Source organism: Onychostruthus taczanowskii, unplaced genomic scaffold, assembly GCF_017590055.1.
Source record: "Onychostruthus taczanowskii isolate IOZ18803 unplaced genomic scaffold, ASM1759005v1 scaffold25, whole genome shotgun sequence".
Classification (NCBI taxonomy): Eukaryota; Metazoa; Chordata; class Aves; order Passeriformes; family Passeridae; genus Onychostruthus; species Onychostruthus taczanowskii.
In genome coordinates this window covers 3,092,164-3,103,019 of record NW_024499796.1, presented here as the reverse complement: position 1 = coordinate 3,103,019, position 10,856 = coordinate 3,092,164, and positions in this window count along the sequence as shown.

Here is a 10,856-nt window from a genome sequence, read left to right as displayed (position 1 = left end):
ACTAAAAAAAAAAAAAAAAACCAAGAAAAGCAGAGGAATTTGGAGTGTTTAAAATGAAAGTGAATAGTTTTCCTCAGACACAGAACATCCTTGTGTCATTCAGGTCTTTGCGTACTGCAGGCAGGATGGAATTTTACTGACCAAATACAGCATCGTCACTACATGAGTACAACAAACATTTGTGAAAACATATTAAACATGTCATAAATTAACTGAATTTGAGAGCTGTAAACACTCACTTGAACTTACAGCTCTTTGATTTCACCAGCATATCCAGATACGTGGCTACCCAAATTCACCCCTTGGAAAAGGAGTGGCTTTTTAACTCCTTTTGCATTTTATAAACTCCACTGGGCCCATTTACTCTGCTTCCCAACCCCTTCCCTGACAGTGAATGAAAATTAAATGCATTGGGAACAAGGAAATATTCTGCAGCATTTTCCCCAAAATCACCCACTCCAAACTCAGGCTTTTACAACAGTGAGGAAAAAAATGGATTTTCAGCAAGTGCTATTTAAGACTAACTAAAACTTTATATCATATGAGGAGCAGACACAAATCAAAAGAAAACTCCAAGAGGAATTTAGCAAGGAAGTTTGGAGTTACCCACATGTATATTTGGCCAAGGAAATGGAGATACTCTTGCAAAGATCAGCGTGACTGCAGTGCTGGCCTGGCTGCACCGTGGGCTCAGCTCTTCTCCTGCCAAAGGAGATGGGGGCTCAAGGCTTATGGTGCTCAAGGGGAGCACCATTTCCTGCCCAACAGGTGGTGGGAGGATGGCTGGGCTGCTCATAGCACGGGACTAGAAGGTGTTGGCATCTTGCCGTTTGTTTTTGCCCACTGTGCTGCCTCCCCTCCACCTGCAGTGCACATCCAACCCTCCCATCCAGCACCACGGCCCAGGAGGAGCCAGCACTGCTCACCTCATGGTCTGGGCCTCTGTGCATGTGTGGAGTCATGGAATCCCAGAGTCACTGAGGTTGGAAAAGACCTCCCAGAGCATCAAATCCAACCTGTGACTGATCCCCACCTTGTCACCAGCCCAGAGCTCTGAGTGGCACATCCAGGCCTTCCTGGGACCCCTCCAGGGATGGGGACTCCAAACCCCCCTGGGCAGACTGTCTCAATGCTTTACAGTGAAAAAAATAGGCAGGGCTGAAGCAAAACAAAAGTTAGAGTTCAGCTTAAGGCTACAAACACAACACAGAGTTAAATCTAAACTGAGGAGGTCTGGCAGGTAATTCAGATTTGGTCCAAGGGGAGCTACACAAAGCAGCATAATATGCCCAAAGGTGTGAGGAAATGTACAGTATAAAAGTTAACAACTCTTTCTATAGTATCAAATAAGGGGCAAGGAAAAGAGATCCCCTGTTCTTGCACTTTGCTCTCTTTCTGTCCTGCCTTCAAGCTTTCCAAATTCACTAGAGAGAGACTCTGACAATAAATGATGTTTTGGTTTGAGGTTGCATGGCTTGCGTCCCCTGGAAAAGGCAGCAAGCCACATTGTCTCCTTTTAATCTCAACAATTAGTCTTCCAGGCCCTTTATTGCCTTAGGTGACTCAAAGCTGAGTCCAGATTCCTAAATCAGGGCCATCAGATCCAAAGTTTAACTGCAGACGAAACAACCCATGTTAGATCCCCCAAAGGCTGCCACTAAAGTAAAGGAAATTGCTGCTACTGATTTTAGTTCAAAGTTCTTCCTGTCTGCCTTGGACAACCCTTGTCAGGATTAGAAAGAGACCCAGAACAGCAAAGCAGTAAAATGTGGTCAGAAACAACCATACCAGGAGCTCCCTGGAACAGAGCTGTAGGGCTGATGGGACAATTAATGCTGAGTGACAAAGTGCTTCTGCATTGTCAATGGCACGTGAGCCACTTCAAGCCCTCAGTAGGAGAGCAATTTCCAGGCATCTCACCCCTATTGATTTCTCACTGATCTGAACTGGAATCAGAGCCCAGGGAGCAGCCAAAAAGTCCCTACAGCTTCAAGTGCATAATGAACATTTCAACCATGGGAACAGAAAAATCTCAGGTGCCCAGTTCCCTGCCCAAACTACATTTTGTTTGCCTGCCTTCTTTCTTCTGGACTTATTTGAAAGAGAATAACAACTAAAATCTGGGCCAGGGTACCTAAACCTCCCCAGAGACCCCTCTTTGCCTATAGAGACCCAACCCCCCATGCAGGAGGACAGTGCAGAGGCAGCATTTCTCTTCTGTGGCAGGAACATGTGGCCCTAGGACCAGATGTTGCCTCCTAATGTGCACATGCATCTTTTCCCTCCAAATACCGATTGCTCCTGTTGGTCTGATGCCAAAAACCGCCTCAGGAGACACACACACACAACCCTCCCCTGCTTTTCACCTCCCTGAACTGGGGTAAGCTGGGAGTAATTTTTTAAACATCATAATTGCCTGGGTACAACTGCGAGTAAATCCAGCTTGGTATGCCAAAATGAACTGCAGGTTTAGGAAAATATATAAATAAATAAAATCAAAACACCCAAACAACAAAAATAGTCATAATTTCTCAGCGTTTTATATCAGCTGTGGGCCCATGCAGCAACTAAGGCAATTTGGTCAAAAAACCAGATGTTAACTGAGGAGACGCATCCTGCACTGCAGGTCCTTGGCAGTAATGAACAAGCTGTGCTAAGAGTCTTGTGCATCTAAATTGCCTTTAGAGGAAAATTATCCCTGAGAGTGAAGACTGGAAGATATTTGGGGCAGGGAGTGACTCAATTGCTCTTTGTATGAGGATGCTGATGTCCAGGCATTAATTCCTAATTGCAAACAAACAAACAAACAAATTGGTATCAAAAAAGATCCCATTGTAGAGACATTCTGTGAAGAAGGGTTGGGGTTTTGGAGGTGCCATTCCCAGTCTTACCAGGCACCCTTTAAAAATCATGTGAACACTCTGAACAGGATGTTTTTGTGCAGTCTCATCAGATGGCCCCACATCACTGGAAATTTTGGGAGATTTTTGCTCCAATGTGCTTTGAGATCCCCAAATAAATGTGCTCGGAGTGCACAAACAAACAAGAGGGTAAATTACTGCTCACTAGGTTTAACTTTCTGCTTGTAAACTAACCCTGGGGAGCACAGGAGATGCTGCCACGTGAGGGAGAAGGAAGGAGCAGAGGCACATCCACCACAAAGCCCTGTTCAACCAGGAGCTCCCCTGCGAGCAGTGATGTTGCTGGGGGAGACTTCCACCTCTCTGGTTTTTTAGAAAGTGCCCTCCCAAGTCCTCACTTTGCCAGGCTGATCTGAGGGCAGTGAGGAACATTATAATTGTTCCTTTTATATTTCATCTCTCCCATACATCTCCTCCCTAACAACCTTGGCTGCAGCCACATTCTATTTTTTCCCCCTTACAATTGTTTCAATAGATTCTTTATGGTTTATGGGTTGGTTTTTGGCAATAGATTCTTTATGGTTTATGGGTTGGTTTTTGGTGTTGCTCCCCCCCCCCCCCCCCCCCCCCCCACTTTAAACTGAAGCCTGAAATATGCTCTGAATTAAGAAAAAGCTCCATGTCACTGGGGATTGGACTGCTGCTGAACTGTTCCGTGTGTGAGTTTGTGTGTGCACACAACCTCCCGGCCAAAAATGCCTCAGGGGCTCTCCCTAACTGTTGGGGTCCTAAAAAGGGTCCATTTCTCCCGATTGGCCACCCCCTGAACTGGCTGGGAGGGGGGCAGAGCTCTCTCCACCCCCACTAGCACCACGCTCCCCCTCTAGCACATCTGTCCAAGCTTGCTCACTGCTGGCTCTCCCCTTCCCCATATGCTATAGGCGTTTTTGGCCTGGCTGAATCCTCAGTGCATTAAGCAGGAGGCCCCTGGTTCAAGAAATCTCCCCCACTTAAAATGTGAAGTGCAGCAGAAGTGATGTGTGCAGCAGCGGGGTGAGAAGGAGAGATCAGCAGGGAGGAATGAAAAAATAAAAATAAAAATAAAAAAAAGGTGTATGTGGGGAGGGGGAACATCTCGCCTGTTATCTTTATCCGAAAAGCAGTAAATCACTGCAGGGAAGTAACACACAGCTTTGCCTTTTAACCTCTTGTGTTCCCCAGGCAAAGCGTGAAGGTGGGATTATTTTAGAGAGTCTTGCATCTTGGGAGCACCAATGATCCAGAGATCTCCTCTGTCCACAGTCCCTGTCTCTAGTTAGGGTAGGTTATTCTGGGATGATGCAGCTGTGCAACAAAACACCCATGAACACTCAGTGCTACCCCCTCCAAACCAGGAGGCTGCTGGATATCGCTGCTCCCAGGTTTAAAGCTGGAATTTGGGAGCTGGTCAGCACAGCTGGAAAAGGTCCTGCCTGGACTCTGCTGGTCCAGCCCTAGCGAGGGTCGTGCTGGGGCAGCCAGAAATGTTGCACCACCTCCCTCCAAGCCACCATCACTCTACCTAAGGCTGCATCCCAGCTCCCCAGGCACAAACCAGCAATCCCAGGGCTAAACACACACATCAGGGCTGAGCACTCTGCTCTTGCTCCTCAGACAAATGCTTCCTGCTGCTCAGACACACAAATAACACCACCAAGGGGAGACAGGGTGCTGTGAAAGCAGAGGAGCTGCAAAACTCTGCTGCTTCTCCCACATTGTCCTTTAGGGTGATCTCTTAACAAAAAACAAAACAAAACAAAACAAAACAAAACAAAACAAAAAAAAAAAAAAAAAACCTCCAACATCCAGGTATCCAGTACCCTCCCAGGGCTGTGCCAACATGACCACAGGCATTTTGTGGGGATTGAAGCCTTGCTGTGTCTCAGTTTTCCATAACTGCACAGGTTCTGCCTCACAGAGCCATGAGATCCCCGGGGAAAGGAGTTTGGAGTGGGATGACCGTGCCAGCCTGCCAGCCCTGCTCGGCTCCACCTCACCTGGAGATCCTCCCCACCACAGCAGCACAGGCCTGAGGAAACACCACACAAACATGTCATGTTGAAAGGTCACAACTGTGTTTTCTTGTTTGTTTTCTCAACAGCATCGTGGAATTTCAAATGCCAACGGTTTTAGGTATCTGACCTTTCTAGAGGCTGCTCCTGTGGTTTGACTCAAAACCATGTGCAACAACTGCCCACGTTTCATTTGTGCCCATTTTAGACTTTGGGGCATGAACAACAAATCCCATCCCAGAACATATATATTCTAGTCACAGTCCTACAGTTCTAAAACACAGCTACGTCCTAAATTATCCTCCTTTCAGCAATGAGCTGTTCATCCGTCTCAGGAAGTTGTAGTTCTCTGTTTATGTATCACTGCACCCCTTCCACTCTCCATGGTTATCTCACACTCAACTTTAAATAACAAATTAAGCTATTTAAAAACATAAGCATGTTAATTACCAATCACAGCAACATGAAGAAGTAAAACAAAGGTAGAGAAGCACAAGGAAACTACAACTGTAAAGAAAGACTATGAACAACTATCCCAAATCATCTACTGTCCAAATAACCAGAGATAAAGAGCAGAGCTCTTCTCACAAACCTGAGGATATGTAGATCAAAAGCCACGTGGCTCGGTTACACAAACCAGTGAGATGATATAATACACATTAACCTTGATGAAACCACTTACTCTGTCTTGTTCCTCACCCACTGTGAGAAGTGTAGAATTCCCCTTGCACAGATGCTGGTTGAATAAAACCTTTCATGATTGTATGAACTCAGCTGCAGCTACAGCATCATGTCCCTGGAAAGCAGAGTGGCCAAACAATCAACCCTCCAGCTACCTGTCAGTTACTAATATTACATTCAGCCTGATCTTTAAATGCATTTACAAACTAAGATATGCGAGCCACCAGAAAGCCAAAGCTGCAGCCTCATACAGAGGGCAACACCAAATCCTCCCAGGCCATCCCTGACAGATGAGTAACTTGCTTTTAAAGACCTCCAAGGAAGCAACTCCAATAACCTTCGCACACAGCTTATTTTAGTGCTGAAATGGCCTTGAAGCTGGGAAGCTTTTACTAATATCTGAACCAAATCCTTTCTGCTGAAAATTATGTGAATTCTCTCCTCACTGCTGCTCTGAAGACACAATTCATCACCATTCTCTTTCTAGCAATGTTTTACATATTGGAGGAATGTTCTCACATCCTGTCAGTCTTCCCTTCTCTAGACTAAACAAATCCAATTCCTTCAATCTTTCCTCATAGGTTGCATTTTCCAAACCTCTTATCATTCCTATGGCTCTCCTTTAGTCCCTCTCCAATTTGTCAAGATTTTTCTTGAACTGCACAACCAAAGAAAGTGTAGCCAAGGCTATATGAAGGTTGCCTGAAAAGTAAAATTTACCTCTTTTCTTTAACCCACAAGCCCCACTCAAACTTTCTGTTGCATTAATTGTCATTTTTTAAGCACTTTTATGATGTTATATTCAGTTCAGCATTTTCCATCACTCTGCACTGTCTTGATTGTTAAACACTGCTTCTCTTGCAAAGTATTTTCTATTTTGCATTCTATTCTGCATTTGCATTTATTTCACTAACTACGACGATTTGGTTTTAACCTATTTCAGGTTGCAAATTTCATATGACCAGGTATAAAAATTATTCACAGTTCTGCTTCTCCTTTTCAAAAAGCTGAAATGCCACCCAGCATGACCTCAGGTAGTTTTGTTAATGTGCACTTTGTAATGCCACACAAGACAGCCACTAAAACCCTGAGCTCTTCCCAGCCCAGGGCAGACCCCTGAGGGACCCCCTTTGCTGTGCCCTCCCACCTTGACAGGAAACAATCTACAGCTACTTTTTGAGCCTTAATTTACACCTGGCTGTGCTCTCAGTTTGAAACAGAGTATGTACCTCTACTTAGACTATGAGGATGCCATGAATTCAAACTCTTACTAAAATGCCAACAAACATCATATGCACCTCTTGGTTTTTATTTACCAGTTCATCTCCCCTGCACAGAAATTGTACTGGTTTGACGTGATTAGCTCTTGACAAATCTGTATTTGCTGTTTCTTATTAACTTCTAATTCTCTGAGTGCTTGTAACAGCTAATTCTAGAAACTTTTTGGGTATTGAAGTCAGTTTTGCTGTTCCATAATCCCCCTGGTTCTCATTTTCCCCCTATTTAAAAATAGACCTTGTGATTACCCTTCTCTGGGCCTCTGGCTCTACCTTGGTCATCTTGAACTCTGAAAGATAATCTCTAATCACTCTGGGATTGTTGCAGCTAGAGCCTGAAGTACCCCAGGGTCGATTTCATCAGGTCCTGCTGAATTGCAGAACATCTAAATTACCCAAATTTTAGCCAGCATAGTCTTTAGCTATTTCAGATGACCCCCTTGTTAAAACTTAATGCATTAGTACACAGCCACAATCAACCTTTTTTTTTTTTTTATTTCTGGAAGAAGCAACCAAAAATGGCATTGAATACTTCATTCTCTGCATTTGTTATTTCCTCTCCTTCCTTTTTAAGTCACAGGCTAACTTTCTTAACTCTCATTGTTTTTATATTTGCATTTATGTTTTTAAGGGGTTTTGACTCAGAGACAGATTTATGGGGGGTAATGTAATGCGAGAGCAGGATGTGTATTATCTTGAAACTCAGATACTGTGAGCAGATGAGTTTATGCTCGATTTTTGGCTTCAAAATCAACTCGGAGCCATTTAAATTTAAAAAAAAAGGGACAACAATTCCTTAGAAATTAACAGAAGTTTAAATAATATAAATACAAAAGTAAAAGTTTTTGTGTTCTTTAAGAAAGTTTATCGTGCTGTTTTAACCAGTGTACACAAGCCCATGTGTGTGTTTGCATCTCTGTATGAGCTGATGACCCAAAGCATTTGGAAACTCAAATTTACCCGCTAATGTACTCAATACATAATTTCTCATCTAACTGACCAAATCATCTCCAAACACATTTTGTCCACAGATGTCACAGAAAGCAAAGGAAGATGAGGAAAAAAGTACACAGTGCACTTGGAAAGCAAAATAACTTAAAGTACTTTTCTTTTCTTCCAAGCATAGCCATTAGCAAGAGATCCTTGGAAACCTTGAGGGTTTTATGAGGTTTGATGAGCTCTTAATTAGAAATGGCTGAAATTTGAACTGAGGACTTCTGAACACTGTGTCTGGCTGGAAACAGAAGGTTTGTTTCTGCCTGATTTCCTACTTTAAACAGGCTTGTGTGCAAATTTGAATAAACATGGCTAAGAATGATGATGGTGAAGTGGTCTGGTAGCACAGGGCCACGTGTTTCTGATACAGACTGACTAAAAATAATTTCTTCCCAAACTCAGACTGAAATATTCTTTGATCAGAAAAACAGGTAAATGGTTCAAGAAGCAGGTTAGAGGCACCGAGAAAGGAAAGAAGGATGAGGCTGGGTCAGAGGAGGCCAGGGGGGAAAACATGGAATTTGAGAAATGGAAAAGAGTCAGGCAATCACAAAAGCTCTGAAAAACATCTGGGAAAAAATCCCAGATTCTCAAAACAAGCGAGGTGCCTCACTTTGGAGGTCTTCAGGCTGAACTCCTCCAAAGTGGTGCCGACGAATGATGCTGGAACGGAGGCCAGAGAGACCCTGCTGATTTCCAAGGCAGCACTGCTAATTCCTTCAGACAGCCTGTATCCTAGGCACGGAAGAAATCTGGCAACTGAACTTTGCTGGCCTGCAGCAGGGTGATGGAACCTCTTCTATCGCTTCTTTTTTAGCTCACAAACCCCAGGTTCAGGAACCAAACTCAGGAGCCCCTGAAATGGCTGCAGCTCTCACAGGAGTCACTGGATGTGCTACAGCACCTCTGAGAAAATTCCCTCACGGATCTGATGATTTTTTCCCTGTTTCCAAGCTGTACCTGAAATAAATACATTTATCTCCTGCATTAACATCTTAACTGTTCTCCTCTTCTTTGAATTTCAGGTTGTATTTGATTAACTCTGCAAAATATTTTGAGATGTAGTGGGTCTGGAAAAACACACACAGAATAGATGATGATTATGCAGGGTGAACTGAACATGGGCCAGATTAGCAGCTACACCAGACAGCCAATCTATTTAAGTCTTCTACATTTCATTGTAATTTAATTTAATTAAAATATGGTGGGGTTTTTCCAGACTATCACCTAAAAATAGGATTTCTTATTTGTCTGGAAGATTTGCATTATTAAAGGGTCCTGAACAAAAGCACTCAATAGTTTTTGTTAAAACTGTACATTTTCAAGTAATTTAATCTTCTAGAAATTATACCTCTGACGAGCAGGATTCTTGTTCTCCCTTCTAAGCTGAAACATAAAAGAGCCTTAGATAATCAAAGTTAAAGTGATAATTAGTGAACAACTTCTTAAAAAAAAAAAAAATTACAGGCCTAGAAAGGAGATATTGTTATCTCTACTAGAAATATTAATGAAAACTATTTGCTAATTTCACACAGCCCTTTGGTGCTGAAGAGCTGCACGATGATTTTCAGGGCCATCTGTATCTTACAAACTTCCCCATTGCTCTCTCATTCTTAAGGAAACCTTAAGGAAAAGAATCCCAGATCAGTGTTTCAATGATAATGTTCCCAGAGCTCCTAAGGACTGAATTGTCCGGTTTGCACAGAGATGGCCTTTCCAAACACCTTTCTTTCCCACTTTATCCCATTGCAAGCTGCTGGAGGTGGTTTAGGGAGACCCATTGTGGAGCAAGCTGGGGGATTGCACAACCAGCAGAAGCACTCTCCTGTATTTCTGGATTTCAACCTTTTACTTCAGAAAACTGAAGATAAGCACCAGCAGCTGGGCCCTGAGTAAACCCCAGCCACGGAGCCTGTGTAAATACTGAGGTTTCTGGAGGGTGAGCTCATGCCAAGGAGTTTTGTGCCGGGAAGTGGGGCAGGAAAAATCCATGTTGGGAGAGAAACTCCCTCTTCTCGCATGGCCAGTGGACATGTCCAGACAGGCCCGAGCTCGCCGCGGCCAAAAGCCAAACAAATCTCTGCCCTTTCAGTGTGGCCCCTGTGTTTAAATCGGAGTGATGACATCAGAGGGAGCGAGGGCTCGGGGATGGGGAGAAGGAGGGAGCTGCAGTGCAGCACTCAGCAGCTCTCACACACCAAATACCTTGGCTTTCACTCCAGCACAGGCTGGCAAGAAATCCAGTGTTCAAACCGTGGCCGGAACAGAAAAGTGATTTGATTAATGAGCAGAGACACCGATGTGAGGGGAAGGAAGATGAGAAAGTGTGCTCTGGAGGCTCAGGATTAATTAAGGACTGCTCTCCAAAGAAATACCCACCTACAGAACCGTGTGCTGATTGCAAGGCCTCCTGTAACAATTTCAGCATCTCCTGTCTCTGCTCCTGCAGTTCTGCACACTGAGGCAGCCAAAGCTCCATGCCAGCACCTCTGTCCCAGGGCCATGGGGTCACACAATCACCAAGTGCAGCCCTTCAGCACCTAAGGGCTGTGTGAAATTAGCAAATAGTTTTCATTAATACTTCTAGTAGAAATAACAGTATCTCCTTTCTAGGCCTGCAAATTTTTTTTAAGAAGTTGCTCACTAACTATCACTTTAACTTTGAATATCTAAGGCTCTTTTGTGTTTCAGTTTAGGAGGGAGAACAAGAATCCTGCTCGTCAGAGGTATAATTTCTAGAAGATTAAATTACTTGCAAATGTAGAGTTTTAGCAGGGAACAGGACAGCCCACAGGGGCACTGCAGGGATTTTAGGGAAGAGGGGTAGTTACAGTCACTAGAAACCAAGGGCCAACAATCAAAGGCAAATGGGTGTCAGGCTCCCAGTAAAAAACCATGAGAACTATGGCATGGGCTTTGTTGTCATTAAATGTGCCCTCTGCAGCACAGGGACTGACCTATGGAAGGTTTGTCCACTACAAGATAAAACC